Raw genomic sequence first — 20,710 nt, forward strand, 5'->3', positions numbered from 1 at the left:
AAAGATCTCCAAGGCCACTTCATTTATGACCATTTCACTTATAAAGTACCATCCATTTTAATAAATCTTTCATTTACTGTGAGTATTCCTTAAATCTTCATGTAAATATTTCCTACATCATTGTACTTTATTACAGACAATCTCACATTAAATGCTTTTTAAGATATGTGTGGTCTGTAAGGAACTGTACTAAATATTCTGAGGGATTTCTTTTAAGTGAATGAAAAAGTATTTTATCCTTGGGGAACCTGTAAAGTGTTTGGGAAGATTCATTTCAGTTCATTTCTATACATCGCTGCTAAATTTATCTTTCTAAAGGATAGGATGGTAATATTAAATAGTTGCAAATACTTATAAGTACTTGCTTTATGACAGCTACTTTTCTAGACACTTTTTACATGTGTGAACCAATTTAATCCTCACAACATCCCTAAGTGCTGCTATTAGCCCCACAGAGATAAAAAGAAATTAAGTAACTTGCCCAGGGTCACACAGCTGCTAAGTGGAAAAGCTGAGATTTGGATCTAGCTCCAGAGTCCTGGCTTTTAACCACTGCATATGTTTGGACCAGAAACCTTCAGTGACCCTTCATCTACCATAGCACAGAAGGCCCTTAATGATCTTCACAACATGCCTCTGGCTTGTCTTTCCAACTTTTGATCCTACTTTTTCCCTACGTGGATCTACATTCCAGCCCCTCTGTATTACTTTCGGTTTCCTAAATATAATCTGTAATCTCTTTCAGTTCAGTTGCTCAGTCATGTCCAACTCTTTGCGACCCCATGAATTGCAGCACGCCAGGCCACCCTGTCCATCACCAACTCCCGGAGTTCACTCAAACTCACGTCCATCGAGTCAGTAATGCCATCCAGCCATCTCATCCTCTGTTGTCCCCTTCTCCTCCTGCCCCCAATCCCTCCCAGCATCAGAGTCTTTTCCAGTGAGTCAACTCTTCACATGAGGTGGCCAAAGTACTGGAGTTTCAGCTTCAGCATCATTCCTTCCAAAGAAATCCCAGGGCTGATCTCCTTTAGAATGGACTGGTTGGATCTCCTTGCAGTCCAAGGGACTCTCAAGAGTCTTCTCCAACACCACAGTTCAAAAGCATCAATTCTTGGGCACTCAGCCTTCTTCACAGTCCAACTCTCACAATCCATACATGACTACTGGAAAAACCATAGCCTTGACTAGACGGACCTTTGTTGGCAAAGTAATGTCTCTCTATCTAGGTTGGTCATAACTTTCCTAAGTAATCTCTTTATTCATCTCTAAATCTTTGTTTATTCTCAGTGTGATGCTCTTTCATGCTTAGCAGTTCCTGTCGGTTCGGTGTCCTACCCATCTTCCAAGCATGTGTCAACTACTGTCTTCATAAAAATCTTTTTGATCTCCTACCTCACATGATTTTTCCCTCTTGTGTGTTTTTCATGGTAGCATATCTGTATTATGGTTATTTGTATGTTACTTTCCCTGCTTTCTAGTGTAGATTTTTAGTTTTATAAGAATAGGACTTCCTCCATGGCTCAGTGTTAAAGAATCCACCTGCCATTGCCAGAGACACAGATTTATTCCCTGGTCTGGGAAGATCCCACATGTCGTGGAGCAACTAAGCCCACACACCACAACTATTGAGCGTGTGCTTTATACTGAGCCACAACTACTGAGCCCACGTGCCACAACTACCGAAGCCTGCACACTCTAGAGCCTCTGCTCCACAATGAGATGCCTTCACACTGCAACTAAAGAGTAGCCCCCACTCTCCACAACTAGAGAAAAGCCCACGCAGCATCAAAGACCCAGCACAGACAAAAATAATTTTTAAAATTTTATATATAAAAAAAGAACCGGGCATAAAATTCACTGATCTCTGTACCTTAGCACTCACTCAAATTTGCACTTGGCAGGAAAGAGAAAGTGTTATGGTTGACACTAAGTCTTTAAACTTGGAGTAGGGAACAGAATTGGGAACTTTGGACAGTGAGCCACTTTAAGGGCAAAAGTGATGATTTTGGTTTAGAGGTTATATTTCAAGTGAGAGTAGAATATCGAAGCAGAAAGGGGCTAATCAGGAAAGAGGGATTTGGCATCCCTAGTTGTCTCTCATTTTCATAAATATGATATTTCTATTTTAATGGTTTTCTTTAAATAGCTGTATGTCCACAAAATTCATAATTTTTTTACATGTTGTCAGTTGGTTTTTATTTTAGAAAGTAAGGTCCAGCTACTGTCTAGTTATTCCCAACTTTGAAAAAATATTTTAAGATGAAAGTTAATTTGTAGGTTGATTAGTTGATTCTCTGGGTCAATACGGAAATTAGATTACTAGGCTAGTCAGTAAGACCATGTCATGACTGAACTATTTACTTCTGTATAAAAAAATATAGTAGAAAGCAATACAGTTACTGATAAAAAACCTTTTTAAAAGTTAAAAAGTAGAAATAGCTTGTATCTCTGATCCTTTGTCAATTTGACTTTAAAACATGAGATTTTTTTTCTATGTGACAAAAGTCCTTCACTGAGATTCTTCTTAACATTTGTCAACAATATTTTGAGTCATTTTTTACTTACAAATCGCCCTGGCAGAGGAAGAAAAGGACTTGCAGAAAATGTATGTTTAAGAGATTTCTTGAGATAGAATATCCAGAGATAGAATTAACTCAGTGGAGATGAGGAAGATTTGTATGAGTGCATGAATGTATGTGTGATTTGTGTGGTGTGTGATGGTAGGAAGGAGACATGGGGAAGATAAGGAACTTACAGTGGATGAATGATCTCTCCATGGTAAAGTAAAGTGATACAGAATAAGCTGGATCCAATGTTCCTCATCCAACCCTCATGAGAGGGACTGTTAGTCCTGGCTAGTATGGTTACTGTTTGTTGAAGGTCTCTATGAATGAATGGAATAAGGAGGAAAATAGTATTTTGTGTGTCCGTTGGGATACAAATGGTACAAATTAATTGTTTTTAACTTGAAGAGTATTTCTGTTGATACTTGGCTTCTAATTTAGGCTTTGCTGTAGATGTTTTGTTTGTGCTTGAAAAATTACTTGAATGCTTTTTCTTTATATTTTTCCCAACCAAAAAATAGTTCCAAGCTCCTCTTTCACCATCCATCTCTTGATTTAAAATAAAAGTGGGTGTATATGATATCATATATTGAATTCTTGGGAAATTATTAATAATGATGTTGTGAAAGGAATACGGGTGTGAAGCCAGAATTCAGTTCAAATTCTGGCTCTGCCACTTTTGAGCTATGTGGCTTTGGACTTCTTGCTTGACCTCTGAGTTTAGTTTCCTCATCTGTTTGTTTTGTTCAATTGCTCGGTCGTGTCCGACTCTTCGTGACCCCTTGGACTGCAGCACCCTAGGCTTCCCTTTCCCTAACTATCCCCCAAAAGTTTGCTCAAACTCATGTCCATTGAGTCAATGATGCCATCCAACCATCTCATGCTCTGGGGCTTCCTTCTCTTCCTGTCCTCAATCTTTGTGGCATTAGAGTGTTTTCCAGTGAGTCAGCTCTTTGCATCAGGTGGCCAAATTATTGGAGTTTCAGCCCAGCATTAGTCCTTCCAGTTAATATTCAGGACTGATTTCCTGTAGGATTGACTGGTTAGATCTCATTGAAGTCCAAGGGACCTTCAAGAGTCTTGTCCAACACCATAGTTCAAAAGCATCAGTTCTTCGGTGCTCAGCCTTCTTTATAGTCCAACTCTCATATCCATACATGACTACTGGAAAAACCGTAGGTTTGATTATATGGACCTTTGTAGGCAAAGTGATGTCTCTTTAATATGCTGCTTAAGTTTGTCATAGCTTTTCTTTCAAGGAACAAGCATCTTATAATTTCATGGGTGCAGTCACTGTCCACAGTGATTTTTGAGCAAGAAAATAAAGTCTGTCACTGTTTGCATTGTTTCCCCCATCTGTTTGCCATGAAGTGATGGGACCGGATGCCATGATACTCGTTTTTTGAATGTTGAGTTTTAAGCTAGCTTTTTCGCTCTCCTCTTTCACCTTCATCAAGACACTCTTTAGTTCCTCTTCACTTTCTGCCATAAAAGTAGTGTCATCTGCATATCTGAGGTTATTGATATTTCTCCCAGCAGTCTTGATTCCAGCTTGTGCTTCTTCCAGCCCAGCGTTTCTCATGATGTACTCTACATATAAGTTAAATAAGCAGGGTGACAATATACAGCCTTGATGTACTCCTCCTTATTTGGAACCAGTCTGTTGTTCCATGTCCAATTCCAACTGTTTCTTATTGACCTGCATACAGATTTCTCAAGAGGCAGGTCAGATGGTCTGGTATTCCCATCTCTTTCAGAAATTTCCAGAGTTTATTGTGATCCACATAGTCAAAGGCTTTGGCTTAATCAGTAAAGCAGAAATAGATGTTTTTCTGGAACTCTCTTTGCATTTTTGATGATCCAGCAGATGTTGGCAATTTGATCTCTGGTTCCTCTACCTTTTCTAAAACCAGCTTGAACATCTGAAAGTTCATGGTTCACATACTGTTGAAGCCTAGCTTGGAGAATTTTGAGCATCACTAGATTGGAGAAGACAATGGCACCCCACTCCAGTACTCTTGCCTAGAGAATCCCATGAATGGAGGAGCCTGGTAGGCTACAGTCCATGGGGTCGCAAAGAGTTGGACACAACTGAGCGGCTTCACTTTGACTTTTCACTTTCATGCATTGGAGAAGGAAATGGCAACCCCCTCCAGTATTCTTGCCTAGAGAATCCCAGGGATGGGGGAGCCTGGTGGGCTGCCATCTCTGGGGTCGCACAGAGTCGGACACGACTGAAGCGACTTAGCAGCAGTAGCAGCAGAGTATGAGATGGGTGCAATTGTGCAGTAGTTTGAGCATTCTTTGGCATTGCCTTTCTTTGGGATTGGAATGAAAACTGACCTTTTCCAGTCCTGTGGCCACTGCTGAGTTTTCCAAATTTGCTGGCATATTGAGTGCAGCACTTACACATTATCATCTTTCAGGATTTGAAATAGCTCAACTGGAATTCCATCACCTCCACTAGCTTTGTTCGTAGTGATGCTTCCTAAGGCCCACTTGACTTCACATTCCAGGATGTCTGGCTTTAGTTGAGTGATCAACCATCATGATTATCTGGGTCATGAAGATCTTTTTTGTACAGTTCTTCTGTGTATTCTTGCCACCTCTTCTTAATGTCTTCTACTTCTATTAGGTCCATACCATTTTTGTCCTTTATTGAGCCCATCTTTGCATGAAATGTTCCCTTGGTATCTCTAATTTTCTTGAAGAGATCTCTAGTCTTTCCCATTCTGTTGTTTTCAGTGGCAGACTTTAATTTTGGGGGCTCCAAAATCACTGCAGATGGTGACTGCAGCCATGAAATTAAAAGACGGTTACTCCTTTGAAGAGAAGTTAGGACCAACCTAGACAGCATATTCAAAAGCAGAGACATTACTTTGCCGACAAAGGTCCATCTCGTCAAAGCTATGCTTTTTCCAGTAGTCAGGTATGCATGTGAGAGTTGGACTGTGAAGAAAGCTGAGTGCCGAAGAATTGATGCTACTGAACTGTGCTGTTGCGAAGACTCTTGAGAGTCCCTTGACTGCAAGGAGATCCAACCAGTGCCTCCTAAAGGAAATCAGTCCTGAATATTCATCGGAAGGACTGATGATGAAGCTGAAACTCCCATACTTTGGCCACCTGATACAAAGAGCTGACTCATTTGAAAAGACCCTTATGCTGGGAAAGATTGAAGGCAGAAGGAAAGGGGGATGACAAAGGATAAGATGGTTGGATGGCATCACCGACTCAATGGGCATGAGTTTGAGTAAACTCCTGGAGTTGGTGATGGACAGGGAGGCCTGTGGTAATGCAGTCCATGGAGTCGCAAAGAGTCAGACAGGACTCAGCAACTGAATTGAACTGAACTGATATCTTTGCATTATTCACTTAAGAAGGTTTTCTTATCTCTCCTTGCTATTCTTTGGAACCCTGCATTCAGATGCATATAACTTTCCTTTTCTCCTTTGCCTTTCGATTCTCTTTTCTCAGCTATTTGTAAGACATCCTCAGACAACCATTTTGCCTTCTTGCATTTCTTTTTCTTGGGAATGGTTTTGGTCATAGCCTCCTGTACAGTGTTATGAACCTCTGACCATAGTTCTTCAGGCACTGTTTCTCAGATCTAATCCCTTGAATCTGTTTTTCATTTCCTCTGTGTTCATAAGGGATTTGATTTAGATCATGCCTAAATGGCCTAGTGGTTTTCCCTACTTTCTTCAATTTTAAGTCTGAATTTTGCAATAAGGAACTCTTGATCTGAGCCACAGTCAGCTCCCAGTCTTGTTTTGCTGACTGTATAGAGATTCTCCATCTTTGGCTGCACAGAATATAATCAGTATATTCGATCAGTATAATCAGTCTGATTTTGGTATTGACCATTTGGTGATATCCATGTGTAGAGTCATCTCTTTTGTTGTTGGAAGAGGGTTGCTGTGACCAGTGCGTTCTCTTGGCAAAACTTTGTTAGCCTTTGCCCTGCTTCATTTTATACTCCAAGGCCAAACTTGCCTGTTATTCTAGGTATCTCTTCACTTCTTACTTTTGCATTTCAGTCCCCTATGATGAAAAGGACATCTTATTTTGGTGTTAGTTCTAGAAGGTTTTGTGGATCTTCATAGAACCATTCAGCTTCATCTTCTTCAGCATTACTGGTTGGGGCGTAGGCTTGGATTACTGTAATGTTGAATGATTTGCTTTGGAAATGAACTGAAATCATTCTGTCATTTTTGAGATTGAACCCCAAGTATTGCATTTTGGACTGTTTTCTTGACTATGAGAGCTACTCCATTTCATCTGAGTTAAATTCGCTCATTCCTGTCCCTCCTCCCTGAGAGCATTGTCTTCTACAAACACAAAACCTGGAAGTGGTTGAGGAAGATGGAACCTCCTAACCATTGTTTGGGGTGGAGTCGGTGTTCCGGAAGTATATTGGGTTGGGCCAGTTAGGACAGGACGAGCTGGACTTTTAGCTGCATTGTGCGTGCTGGGTATCTGTCCAGGAATGGGAATAGCTGGGTAGAAGGCAGAGAAGGGGGCTTCCCTCGTAGCTCAGCTGGAAAAGAATCCACCTACAATGCAGGAGACCCCGGTTTGATTCCTTGGTCAGTAAGATCCTCTGGAGAGGATACCCACAAGTATTCTTGGGCTTCCCTGGTGGCTCAGATAGTAAAGAATCTGCCTGCGATGCACAAGACCTGGGTTTGATCCCTGGGTTGGGAAGATTCCCTGGAGAAGGGCATGGCAAGCCACTCCAGTATTCTTACCTGGAGAATCCCCATGGACAAAGGACCCTGGCAGCTACAGTCCATGAGGTCACAAAGAGTCGGACACAACTGAGTGACTAAGCACAGCATAGCACATTCCTGTCCACTTAGTTTACTCATTACTAAAATATTGATGTTCACTCTTGCTATCTCCTTTCGATTTACCTTGATTCATGGACCTCATATAGTCACCAAAAGCAATCTGATTTTTTTTCAACTCGGATATATCATTGTGTTAGACCTGGTTGCCCATACCATTTTTACCATACATGCCTGATACTTAATCTGGATTCCTGTCTTCTTCCTTCCAGTTTAGTGCACTAAGAGAAAAAAAAATACCAGGCAGCCTATTTATTATGTATTTATTTGTTTTTGGCTGCCCTGAGTCTTCATTGCTGCAGGCAAGCTTTTGCTGGTGGCGGTTAGCGGAGGCCACTCTTGGTTGCAGTGTGCAGGCTTCTCCTTGCTGGGACTTCTCTTGTTACAGTGCATGGGTTCTAGGGTACACAGGCTTCAGTAGTTGTGGTGTACAGGCTTCGTCGCTCCTCAGCATGTGGAATCTTTCCAGACCGGGGATCAAACCCATGTCCCCTGAATTGGCAGGTGGATTCTTAACCACTGGACAACCAGGGAGTCTCAGGTAGCCTATTTAAATGCTTATATACAAGTTATGTTCTGCATATTAAAGGTAACATGTATTTGGGGATTTTCCAGTAATGATGATAGAACATACTAAACCATATTTATGTCAACCTTTTTACTGTAACATTTGCTGAGTGCACTATGGATGTAGTCTGTGGCCCAAGAATAGATTTTCCCCTAACCAGCCAACTGTATAAGCCATGACCTTGACCTCCTTAGTTGAAGTTAGTAACCAAGTATAAAGTAAAAGTAAAGTAAAAGTAAAGGATGATTGATAATCACAGGTAACCTATAATTTGTTATAGTCGTATTCGTTTGCTTATTATGAGACATAAATGAGAAACTCTGTATTTTCCTATCCTGTAGATAAAATAATTATATTGAGAGTTTAAATTTTTAAAATCGTTAATTGAATCACTGAAAAAACCATAGCAATGAATCTTCTTTAAATAACAAATGTATGTAGGCATGTAAGATCACCTTTAGGACTCCCACTCTCACAAGATTTAGTGGGTTAGGGTCAGAAAACAAACTCTTATGTTGAAGTGTTGCTGGTATAGGACTAACTCCCAAAGCTTTCTATCAGGAGTATTGCCTACTAACCATCCAGCAGGTAGTTATCATCCATTAACCATTTAGATTCACACTAGTAGCCAGTAAGATGCTTGCTTTAAGTGGACCACCTTGTATTTAAGATTTTATTTTTTTGACTTTCAAGTTTTATTTTTTAAATTGGAGTATAGTTGATTTTCAGTGTCGTGTTAGTTTCTGCTCTACAGCAAAGTGAATCAGTTATGCATACACATATATCCATTCTTCTTATAGATTCTTTACCCATATAGGTCATTACAGAGTATTGAGTAGAGTTCCCTGTGCTGTATAGTAGGTCCTTATTATTTATCTATTTTATCTCTAGTAGTGTATATTGGAGAAGGAAATGGCAACCCACTCCAGTATTCTTGCCTGGAAAATCCCATGGATGGAGGAGCCTGGTAGGTCCATGGGGTCGTAAAGAGTCAGACACAACTGAGCGAATTCACTCACTCACTCAGTGTATATATGTCAATTCCAATCTCCCAGTTTATCCCTCACCACTTAAGATTTTAATTAATGTTATTGTGAATATCTCCAGAGTTATCAGGGAGGTTTGGTGCATTTTGGTTTTTCCTACTGTGCTGTTTCTTTTTTTATTTTTGTCTCTGTTAAGTTGTTGGCCAGTGCGTTTGTTCTCTTTGTTAGCCTAGAGTTAATGAAAATACTTAAATACTTTTCCCATAAATACTTAAATACTTTACCCCGTATATATCGCCTCCTTTTGCCTTCTGCCCTCCCTCTTTAGGAACTTGTGGCAAATCCCCAACTTGACCATTCAAGCAGTTCACATCCAGTTGGAAAAGTCTGGGTTGCAAATGTCATCAGCCATCCCAAATGGTACAGTTCCCAGTGACTTTTCTTGTATCCCCTTAGATATATAACCAAAGACCTCTAATGTGGTTAAGGGCTCCAATTTTCTGATTTGGGGTGTTTTGTTTTTTTTTTTTAGGGAGAATCCACCCACTTCTTTGAAGAACAGGACTGTCTTTTGACTGTATGATTATAAACTACAGAAGCACTTGCTCCTTTTTTGTGAACTTACTCTCTTCTGCATTCCAGAAATTCTTTAGCGATTCTGCTCTGCTGTTGACATTTTCCCGTGCTGTTACAGAATTTTTCTAAATGTAAATTACTTGGGTCATTTCATTGAGATTTGGAGAAGGAAGAAGAGCAAACTGACTCACTTTATCTCCCAGTGTGAAGGTGTTAGTCGCTAAGTGGTGTCCAGCTGTTTTGTGACCCCATAGACTGTAGCCTGTCAGGCTCCTCTGTCCATGGAATTCTCCAGGCAAGAATACTGGAGTGGGTAGCCATGCCCTTCTCCAGGGGATCTTCCCAACCCAAGGATCAAACCCAGGTCTCCTGAATTGCATGCAGATTCTTTACTAAGCCCAGATGTGTGGAATAAATGCTAATTGAATGAGAGAAATCAAAAGAGATTTAGTCCACATTAATTTATTGTCTTTTAGGTTTTTATTAATACTTGGAAAAGTTGTAATTTTCCTAAGTCACACTTTTTTTTTTTTAAGGTAAGCTAGAAAAGATTTGGCTTCCCTGGTGCCTCAGTGGTAAAGAATCTACCTGCCAAATGCAGGAACCGTGGGTTCCATCCCTAGGTTGGGAATAACTCCTGGAGAAGGAAATGGCAACCTGATGCAGTATTCTTGCCTGGGAAATCCCATGGACAGAGGAGTCCGGTGGGCTGCAGTCCGTGGGGTCGCCAAATAGTTGGACATGACTTAGCAACTAAACAACAAAACAACAACAAAAAGAGGCTTAAAGTCTGTAGTCCCCAAATAGTAAGAACACTGGGTAACTGGTTCGAATGCAGGAGATGTTACATTAGTTAAGTGACTAATAACGCAGACTCTGGAATCCGGATTCAAAGTCTCCCTGTGCTGTTTGCTAGTGGCATGGTCTTGGCTGACATGCTTCAGAGGCCTCTTTAAAGGTTAAAGCATCATGTGTATAAAATAGTGCTTGGCACATAGCACTGCGTGTCAACTAAAATTGATGGGACTGACTTTCGGAGATTCTTTGCTATAATCTTTTCAATAGTCACAGGCAGTTATCTTAAAATTGATCATAAATGCTGTGTAGTTTTTGGTTGTAGATATAAATGTCACCATACTAGAATATAGAATCTAGCCCATGTACAAATGGACATTTTTTTTTACCTTATATAAAGAATAATACCACTATAATGAAATGCTAAAAGAAAGCTTTGCTTGAACCATGTATATGTTTCACATACTCACAAAAAATAAAAATGATAGCAAGAAAGCAAGTCCTACTGTTGAGTACAAATTGAAACCAGTGAGCCTAACTGTATTTCAGATTGATAATGTAACTACCAAGGAAAAAATAATAAAGTAACTTTTGAATACAGTGCTCTGACTGTGTTCTCTTAGTGGACCATACCTAAGGACAAAGAGACCAGTAAGGAAATGTTGATCTTGGTAGGTAGCGAACCCCCTATAGTAGCTCTTCACAAGAAATGTTATTCCCATTTTGGTGATGAAGAAGTATAGTTGAAGAAGGGAATGATTTGTTTGGCATCATTTAATTAGGTGGTAGAGCTGAATTTCAAAGCCCATAACCTGTTCATTATACCACACTACTTTTTAAAATTATTATAGTGTGCTATTAGATGAGTCCCTGGTTTCTTTAGTTCTTACCTTTTGTTTATTTTCGTCCCTTCCCTTTATCTTTTATTATTTCTTTTCTTTATCATCTGTAATATTAGTCAGAACCTCATTTTCAAGAGCGTCCTGACCTCTTGTATCTCCTTTCCTTCAAGAATTTCATTCCATGCCATCATGCCTACCTTTTTGAAATCTGCCTTCCTAAATTAAAGGGTGTGTGACACTTCCCACTCTTTTCATTATGAATTCCAAGGTGGCCTGAAAGATTTTCTGTTGATTCTCATTCCTCCTACTTTGTCAATAATTAGTTTCCTGCTGAATTATAGCTAGTATCAAAGTAATGATTACTTACAGGCATAGTCTGTATTGATAACTGAGCCTGAAAGTTGTAAATGAGAGAGCTTCGGTCTTTTTTTTTTTTTTTCCTTCAGTTTATTTCAATTGTTTATTAACTGACCAGACTGCAAAAATTATCCTGGTAGATACCTTAGTTCATCCTTCTAATAAGCCTGTTGATCTGGTCTTCCCTGTTGCCAGCATCTCCACCTTCTACAAAATGGGTGGTCGTTTTCTTCATTCCACCTGGTGGAGAAGACAATTTAAAGGGCCACAGGAAGTTGTTTGCTTTTTTGAAACATTTTCCAATGGTATAGATCTCATGAATCAGATCCTGCTTGCAGATGATTCCATATTTCCCAAGAGACCAAGCAATCAGTGCGTTGTGTGTCAGGGCAATTGACTTTTTGTTCATTTTGCCATAACCACGCTTGTAGATCAGTTCATTTACAGACTTCAGATTTGGCTACCCCCATGCAATGTATGGCTCCACAATTCTCAGCATGTTGATTGATGCCTTGTTGAGCTTCACAAAGGTGCCATTGAAGATCTGCCGGAGGCGAAGGAGCTGCAGCACCTTTCGAAACTTTGGGCTCACACCATTGATACCTCTGATCCTGATGACAAACGCCAATTTGGGTTCTGCGGGTACATAGAAGTTGCCGGCTTTTCGTGCCATCATAGCCTTTTGAATTTCAGTTCTGTACATCTGCCTATATTCCTTGTGGTAATGCTTAGCTTTTTCATAGATAAGCTTCCTCCTTGCCTTTCGAAGCATCTTTTGGGCAAACTTCTTTCAGTCACTTGAGCTTAAGCTCTATGAAATTCTTTCGCTTTTTCTTAAGGGTTCCTGGCACAGCAGGAACCTTCTTTTTCTTCTCTTCTACACCCTCCATGGTTCCAGCTGGGAAAGAGGTGAAAGCTTCATTCCTAAAGACATCTATCTGTTTGTAACTTGAAATATCTTACGGGGATTTGGTGAGAGATATAGTGGGGAAAGTGATAGAGAATGCAATTGTTGGACTTGCATTTTTTCCACAAGAGATAGAAACAAATATCAGTTTATAAACTTTGATTTTGAAATGATTGATTCTTTAAAGAAGGCAAGTAAAAATAGCAGTGAAACAAGATATAATTAGTTGTTAAATGAACTTTCTGTCCTTTGAAAAGGGACGGATTAAGGAAGAAAATATGTAAATAATTTGCATACATAAGCTGCTATTTGAGATTTTGCTGGATAAAAATGATGGGAAGAATTAAACTATACAAGAATTTAGTTGGATCTTGCTTAAAGTACTTTGTGTTGTAAATCTCCAAACTTACTTTTAAACTACAGCATTTAAAGAACCTCTTCTTGAATTAGCACAATCAAAATGGAATTCATTCTATTTTTTAATCATTCCTGAATTACTATCTTTAATTTTTTTAAAAAAAAGTTTTGGATTATTCCAGTTGGCCCAGTCTTTTTTAAAAAATTTTATATTGGAATATAGCCAATTAGCAATACTGTGATAGTTTCAGGTAAACAGCAGAGGGACTCAGCCATACCCAATACACATATCCGTTTTCCTCCAAACCACCTTCCCATCCAGGCTGCCGCATAACATTGAGCAAAGTTCTCTGTGCTATACGGTAGGTCCTTGTTGGTTATCCATTTCAGATATAGCAGTGTGTGCGTGTCATCCCAAATCGACTATCTCTTCCTGGCAACCATAAGTTCATTCTCAAAGTCTGGGAGTCTGTTTCTAGTTTGTAAATAAGTTCATTTCTATCATTTCTTTTTAGATTCCACATATAAGGGACACCATATGATATTTCTCCTTCTCTGACTTCATGCAATCTAACAATCTCTAGGTCCATCTCTGTTGCTGCAAATGGTATTACTTCATTATTTTCACTATCTTTAAAGTGCATGATTTAAAAACGTAATTTAATATAGTAACTCAACTGGTAAAGCATCCACCTGCAATGCAGGAGACCCCAGTTCCATTCCTAGGTTGGGTAGATCCCCTGGAGAAGGGATACCCACTCCAGTATTCTTGGGCTTCCCTGGTTGCTCAGACAGTAAAGAATCCGCCTGCAGTACAGGAGATCTGGATTTGATCCCTGGATTGGGAAGATCCCCTGGAGGAGGACATGGCAACCCACTCCAGTATTGTTGCCTGGAGAATCCCCATGGACAGAGGTGCCTGGCAGGCTACAGTCCATGAGGTCACAAAGAGTTGGACATGACTGAGCAACTAAGCACAGCACATATCAGAGAAATTGTCCAGAAAACCTAGGCCCAGAATTTCAGTATAATGTTAAAAAGAAATAAGATTAGGAATCAGATTAATTTTTAAAAATTATGTTTTATCAGAATTAAGACAGTAAAATAATGTTATTGTCTTTTATTAGATTAACTGAGTTTCTAAACACCTGAAGAAAATTATTTTAGTATTTCCTGTGCAGAGTTTGTGAAGAATGTGCCTTTGTCTGTGGAATCAGAGTTTATGAGACCTCTTTGTTTTTGTTCTAAGGGTTAACTCTCTGGACAAACATACTAAAAACAAAACAAAACACTGTTCTACCAAAACATGCCTAAATAGTAAACTGTTAGCAAAGTATCGAATTATAACTTTTTCTAGCTGGTACCTAGTCATTTAACCTGTTATTCAGTTCCTCATTTGTATTATTTTGAGAATTAAATAAGTATATGTAAAACACTTAATAATACTATACCTGGCACTAAGTGCCCAGAATATAATGGCAGCTATTATTATTTATCCTTCCTTCCCCCTCTAGATTTATGAGTGATAGGGAAGCAAAGTTTATTTTGAGCACCCTTTATTCTAATGTTTTAAAGTAGAGGTTAAGACAAAATCATATTTTTCTGAACCCAAACACTTGAGATTCTGTTTGGAAAGTGAGAAAGCTGCCAAATGTCTACTCTACTTGTGCAGTGGCAAGAAGATTGAATTTCTAGTTTGTTTCCTGCCTCAAGTGCTTGCTTTCAGTTCCTTTGTCTCAATATGAATATTTCTGTATTCGTTTGGAGATCCTTGTCTGACTGAAACAACTGAGAACAGCTTCCAGCAGTTTTAGTATGGCTAGCTAACCATAACTTTCTGGAAGAATATCTGGATGCAGTTGCAATTTTTAAAGCCTATCATATTTTATGTCATTAAATTTCTTTCAGTTCTTTTCCTAAGTTGTGGCCATTCATCTTAAGAAATAAACGTTTTATACAGAAAATGTAAGTATATAGTTGACTATCAATAAAAATTATTATCAGTTAAACTACTGGAGTTTTCCCTTATCTGTTTCAGAATATAATCATTACACCAAACACATACATGCACATATATATATACCCATACACACAAATGTAGTTTTTCTTTATTGTGATTACTCAATTGCTTTATGTAATAGAAGTTATGATTTTTTTTTATTATTATAATCATTTCATCAGTGTCATGGGCATCCCTGGTGGCTCAGTCAGATGGTAAAGAATCTGCCTGCAATGCAGGAGACCTGAGTTCGATCCCTAGGTCAGGAAAATCCCCTGGAGAAAGGAATGGTAACCCACGCCAGTAGTATTCTTGCCTGAAGAATCTCACGGGCAGAGGACCCTGGTGGGCTGCAGTCCATGGGTTGGCAAAGAGTTGGACACGACTGAACAACTAACACTTTCACTTTCACATCAGTGTCATAGATAAGCTGCTGAACCCTGGTCTTTTTTTGTTTAATCTTATTTATTTGGCTACATTAGGTCTTAGTTGCAGATTGCAGGATCTTTCGTTGTGGCATGCAAACTCTTTAGTTGTGGTGTGGGCTTAGCTGCCTCACAGCATGTGGGGTCTTAGTCCCCTGACCAGGGATGGAAGCTGTGTCACCTGCATAAGAAGGCGGATTCTTAACCATTGGACCACCAAGGAAGTCCCCTGGACCCTGGTCTTTAAAGAGAGAGAATCCAGGGCTTTTGTGGCAGTTCAGTGGTAAAGACTCTGTTCTTCAAATGCAGGGGGCCACAGCTTTGATCCTTGGTCAGGGAACTAAGATCCGTCATGCCACACATCTTGGCCAAAAAAATTGAGAGCAGATGCTGATATCAGAAGTGCGTAATTAATACTTTGTAAATATCAGATGGTGGTTTTTGTTTGTTTTTAAAATAAATTGGTCATTTTTCCTGCTTCATCAAAAGACATTCTTTTTTTTATTAATTTTATTTATTCATTCTTTTTTGTCTGTCTTGGGTCTTCACTGCTGCCTGGGCCCTTCTCCAGCTTTAGTGAGTGGGGGCCTCCCCTCAGCTGCGGTGCTCAGGCTTCCCATCACAGAGCAAGTGCTCTAGGGCTTGTGGGCTACAGTAGTTGCGGCTCCTGGGCTCCAGAGCATAGTCTCAATATTTGCAGCACATGGATTCATTTGTTCCACAGCACGTAGAATCCTCCCGGACCAGCCATGTCTGCCGCATTGGCAGGTGGACCCTTCAGCACTGAGCCACCAGGGAATCCCCAGAAGGGTGTTTTAAACATTTCTAAAAATAACATTAAGTTGATGCATAGTTGATTAACAGTATTACTTTCAAGTGTATGCATATTGATTCAATGTTTTATAGATATGCTCTGTTAAAACTTACTACAATATAATGGCTAAAATTCCTTGTGCCAAACAGTATATCCTTGTTGCTTATCTATTTTATATAGCTGCGTATAGTTTCTGCCGTCTATGGGGTCGCACAAAGTTGGACACGACTGAAGTGATTTAGCAGCGGCAGCATATAGTTTTTAATCCCATACTCCTAATTTTCCCCTCTTCCCTTTGGTAACCACTAGTTTTTCTATATCCATGACTATTTCCTTTTTCAAATTACCCTTTAAAAAGTTTTTTTAAGTTATTTTTCTTTTTGGCTACACTGGGTCTTTGTTGCTGTGTGCAGGCTTTCTCTAGTTGCAGCAAGCAGCAGCTGCTCTCTTGTTGTAAGGTGTGGGCTTCTCATTGTGGCGGTTTCTTTTGTTGCAGAGCAGAGCACCGACTCTAGGGCTCATGGGCCCTGTGGTTATGTCAGTAGAGCTTAGTTGCCCCACACCATGTGGAATCTTCCTAGAGCAGGAATCAAACTCATGTCCCCTGCATTGGCAGGTAGATTATTAACCAGTGGACCACCAGGGAAGTCCTAAATTACCTTTTACTATACTGAACCTCTTTCTTATAGGCATTGTTGTATATAATCTTCTTGAGGCTTCCCAGCTGGTGTTAGTGATAAAGAATCTGCCTGCCAATTCAAGAGATGCAAGAAGCTCGGATTCAATCCCTGGGTCAGGAATATTCCCTAGGAAATGGTACCCACGCCAGTTTTCTTGCCTGGAAAATTCCGTGGGCAGAGGAGCCTGGCAGGCCACAAAGAGCAACATGACTGCGCCATTGCACCATATATATACTCTTCTTAGTCATATTTCCTTTAATTTTTCTTTTTCTAAAACTTTATTTTCCCAAAGGTGATAAATTATATTTTGTGTTCTACATTTACATTCCATTTACCATTGCATCACTACTATATATGTGAATTAGTACGTATGATCAGAGTATTACTTCCTTTTCACTTTCTGTGATGCTCATGTTAGGACTTCCCTGGTGGCTTAGGCGGTAAAGCGTCAGTCTACAGTGCGGGAGACCTGGGTTTGAGCCCTGGGTCGGGAAGATCCCCTGGAGAAGGAAATGGCAATCCACTCCAGTACTATTGCCTGGAAAATCCTATGGACAAAGGAGCCTGGTAGGCTACAGTCTATGGGGTCACAAAGAGTCGGACACGACTGAGTGACCTCACTTCACTTTCATGTTTTTAAAAGTTACAAAGTACAGATTGTTTAGTGTAAATTCCTACCATTTTGAATACTTCCAAGTTCAAAAGAATTTTTTCTCAAGGCTGTTAGATATGTGTATGATTCATAACATGAAACAGGGTTGCCTGTTCTTTCTTAATTAAGTTGACATTGAAAGTCTTCTGGTCTTTCCTGTCTATACTTAGCTGCTCAGTCATGTCCGACTCTTTGCAACCCTGCAGACTGTAGCACGCCACGTTCCTCTCCTGGCAAGAATACAAGAATGGGTTGCCATTTCCTCCTCCAGGGGATTTTCCCAACCCAGGGATCAAAGTCAGGTCTCCTGTATCGCAGGCAGATTCTTCCCTGTCTGATCCATCAGGGAAGCCCCTTATCTGTCTAGGGGGAAAATATCTAACATAGTTTAATGTCATATAGATTATCATAGATCTTACAATTTGGGAAAATTCTCCTTTCTTCAATCTCCTTTCCAGTTTTAAAGCTTTTACCTCTCCTTTCAGTGTGCCACCAAAATGTAGTTTGGTAATCAGTTGATTTGAATTTTAGACACTAAAATCTTCTGGACAGAAAATGCTATTGTGTTCTTAAGGGCTTTTCATCAGTTATTTGGACCTCTCATAGAAATTTTGAAATCACTGGATTGTTAAACAGCTTCACACAAAAATTAATGTTTGGCTATAAAAACCTTTTTCTCAGATTCCTTCCCCATAAACCCATGTTTCTCTGCCCAGTCCCCCAGGTTTGGGATGTTTCCTAGCAAAATTGTTTCTAATATCCATTCTTATATTAGAAGAAATCTATTCAAAGTGTGTCACCATGTTGCTTTGTACTCCATACAGAATTCATACTGTCTGCTCAAACTTCACCCAGATTCAGAGTTGGTAAGAGTGCTCTGAGCCTCACTATTCTCTTGGGTCTTTTATTTTGCAGACTTACCTGTAGATTGATTATTCACTGGGGTTCAGAACCTATCATGCATCTCTGCAGGAAAAGATTTAAATGCAGTTGTATGTGAAAATCAAAACTTTATTTTTCCAAACAGGTTAAACATGTATGTCTGTATAAAGCTAAACCAGCTAAGGCAGGTCACTGTTTTTCCACTTGAAAACTTGCTTCAAGTGTCATAACATGAATATTTGATGCATATTTCTAGTCAAATTATGCACCAGTGCCTTTCTGTTTACAATTAAGTATTTCCAGTTCAGAACTTTTTTTTTAAGTATTCTATTAAGCTGACAAATGGTCACAGAAGTGATTCTGACTTAGTTTATTCCATTCTTTACAAAGTAGTTTTTACCTACTCTAGGATAAGATGCAATAAAGACTCAGTTTTAGTGAAAGCTACAAACAAACAGTTAATTGGAATTCAGTAAGAAGAGTGCTAAAATAGTAGTAAAGGCATATTGCTGTGGGAGCACACTGGAGTGCCTCTAACTCAGGCTTGAAATGTTAGAAATGGCTAGCAACACAGAAGAGTGACATCCAAAGAATAAGTTGATCTAAAGAATAAGTTGACCAGAGAAGGGAAGGATGTATGAGTGTTCCAGATAGGAGGAAAAGCAAGTTTAAAGTCTCAGAAGTTTGTTTTGATTTAAAGTTGTATGTGGGGAACCTGAAAGCTCAGTGTGCCTGATTACTGTAGTTTGAAGGGAAGAGTAGTGTCAAAGGATGATGGGGAAATAGGGACTAGATCATGAAGAGCTTATTTTTTCCATCTCTGTCTTAAAAAAAAAAAAAAAAGATTTATTGAGATATTTTACATGCTACATAGTGCATCCCTTTAAAGTGTACAATTTTTAGTAAATTCAGTGTTGTACAACCATCACCAGTCAGCTTTAGAACATTTTTGTCACCTCAGAAAGAAACCCTCTGCCCTTCAACTATCACCACCCCCTCAAATATTCCAGCCTTAACCTATTCTGCAAGTTTTATGTAAATGGAATCATATAACCGTTTTGTGACTGGCTTCTTTCCCTTAGTATGTTTTCAAGGTTTATCCAATGTCATAACGTGTATCAGTATTTCGTTTCTTTTTATGGCCAAATAATGTTCCATTGTATAGATAAACTTCATTTTGTTCAGTAATTCATCAATTGATGAGCATTTGGGTTATTTCTACTTTTTGTGCCTATTATGAATGATGCTGCTATGAACACTAACATACACATTTTTATGTGGACATATGTTTTCAGTTCTCTTGCTTTCCTAGGAGTGAAATTACTTGATCATATCTTCAACTTTATGTGGAACTGACAGGCTGTTTTCCAAAGTGGTGGCACCAATGTACCTTTCTACCAACAATGTATGAGGATTCTAATTTCTCTGCATTTCACCAATACTTGTTACTTGTGTTTTTGATTATAGCCATCCTAGTGGATATGAACTAGTTTCTCATTGTGCTTTTGATTTCCATTTCCCTGATGACTAATAATGGTAAGCACTTTTCATACACTTTTGGCCATTTCTATTCTGTCTTTGGAAAAATGTCTGATCCTCTGCCCATTTTTATATTGAATTCTTTTTATTATTGAGTTATAAAAGATAATTATTAGACATATGACTTGAAAATATTTTCCTCTGTCCTGTGGGTTATCTTTTCACTTTCTTCATGGAATCCTTTGATGCACAGATGTTTTTAACTTTGAAGTCCATTCTATCTACTGTTTGTTTTATTGCTTGTGCTTTTGATGTCATATCTAAGAATCCACTGTCATGAAGGTCTTTTCCTAAGTTTTCATCTCAGAGATTTAACTGTTACATTCAGATTTCTTTTCAATTTTGAGTTAATTTTTGTAAATGGTGTGAAGCAAGAGTCTGCATTTATTTTTTCACATATGTCCCATCACCACTTGTTGAAAAGACTATTCTTTCTTCCCTGAATAGTCTTGGCACTGTTGTTAAAAATCAATTGGCCATAAATGTGAGTGTTTATTTTGGGACTCTCAGTTCTACTCCATTGATCTCTGTCTGTCCTTGTGCCATTGTTACAGTCTTGATTACTGTAGTTTTATAGTAAATTTTGAAGTCAAGAAGTGTATCTTTGAACTTTGTTCTTTTTCAAGATGTTTGTGACCATTTGTAAGTCCCTTATATTTCCATATAAATTTTAGGGTCATCTTGTTGATTGTTACAACAGAAAACAAAAAACCCATTGGGGATTATGATAAAGAGCACATTGAATCTATAAATCAGTTGGGGAACTATTATCTAGTAAGTCTTCCAATCCATGGGTATGGGATATCTTCAGTTCAGTCACTCAGTCATGTCCGACTCTTTGCGACCCCATGAATCGCAGCACGCCAGGCCTCCCTGTCCATCACCAATTCCTGGAGTTCACTCAGACTCGCGTCCAT

General features: G+C 39.2%; 1 protein-coding gene, 1 long non-coding RNA gene and 1 pseudogene across 2 annotated transcripts in view; 2 read left to right on the top strand and 1 right to left on the bottom strand.

Annotated features, from left to right (window-relative positions):
• MOSMO (modulator of smoothened) overlaps positions 1 to 20,710 on the top strand; it is a 72,615-nt gene that overhangs the window by 11,053 nt on the left and 40,852 nt on the right. The gene's annotated exons all lie outside the window — the stretch shown is intronic.
• On the top strand, positions 9,297 to 10,821 carry LOC138429137 (uncharacterized). Its single transcript, XR_011252700.1, has 2 exons — positions 9,297 to 9,388; positions 9,501 to 10,821. It is a non-coding gene; the product is annotated as an uncharacterized lncRNA (long non-coding RNA).
• On the bottom strand, positions 11,675 to 12,428 carry LOC138429134 (large ribosomal subunit protein uL30 pseudogene; annotated as a pseudogene).

Source organism: Ovis canadensis, chromosome 24 (genome assembly GCF_042477335.2).
Source record: "Ovis canadensis isolate MfBH-ARS-UI-01 breed Bighorn chromosome 24, ARS-UI_OviCan_v2, whole genome shotgun sequence".
Lineage (NCBI taxonomy): Eukaryota > Metazoa > Chordata > Mammalia > Artiodactyla > Bovidae > Ovis > Ovis canadensis.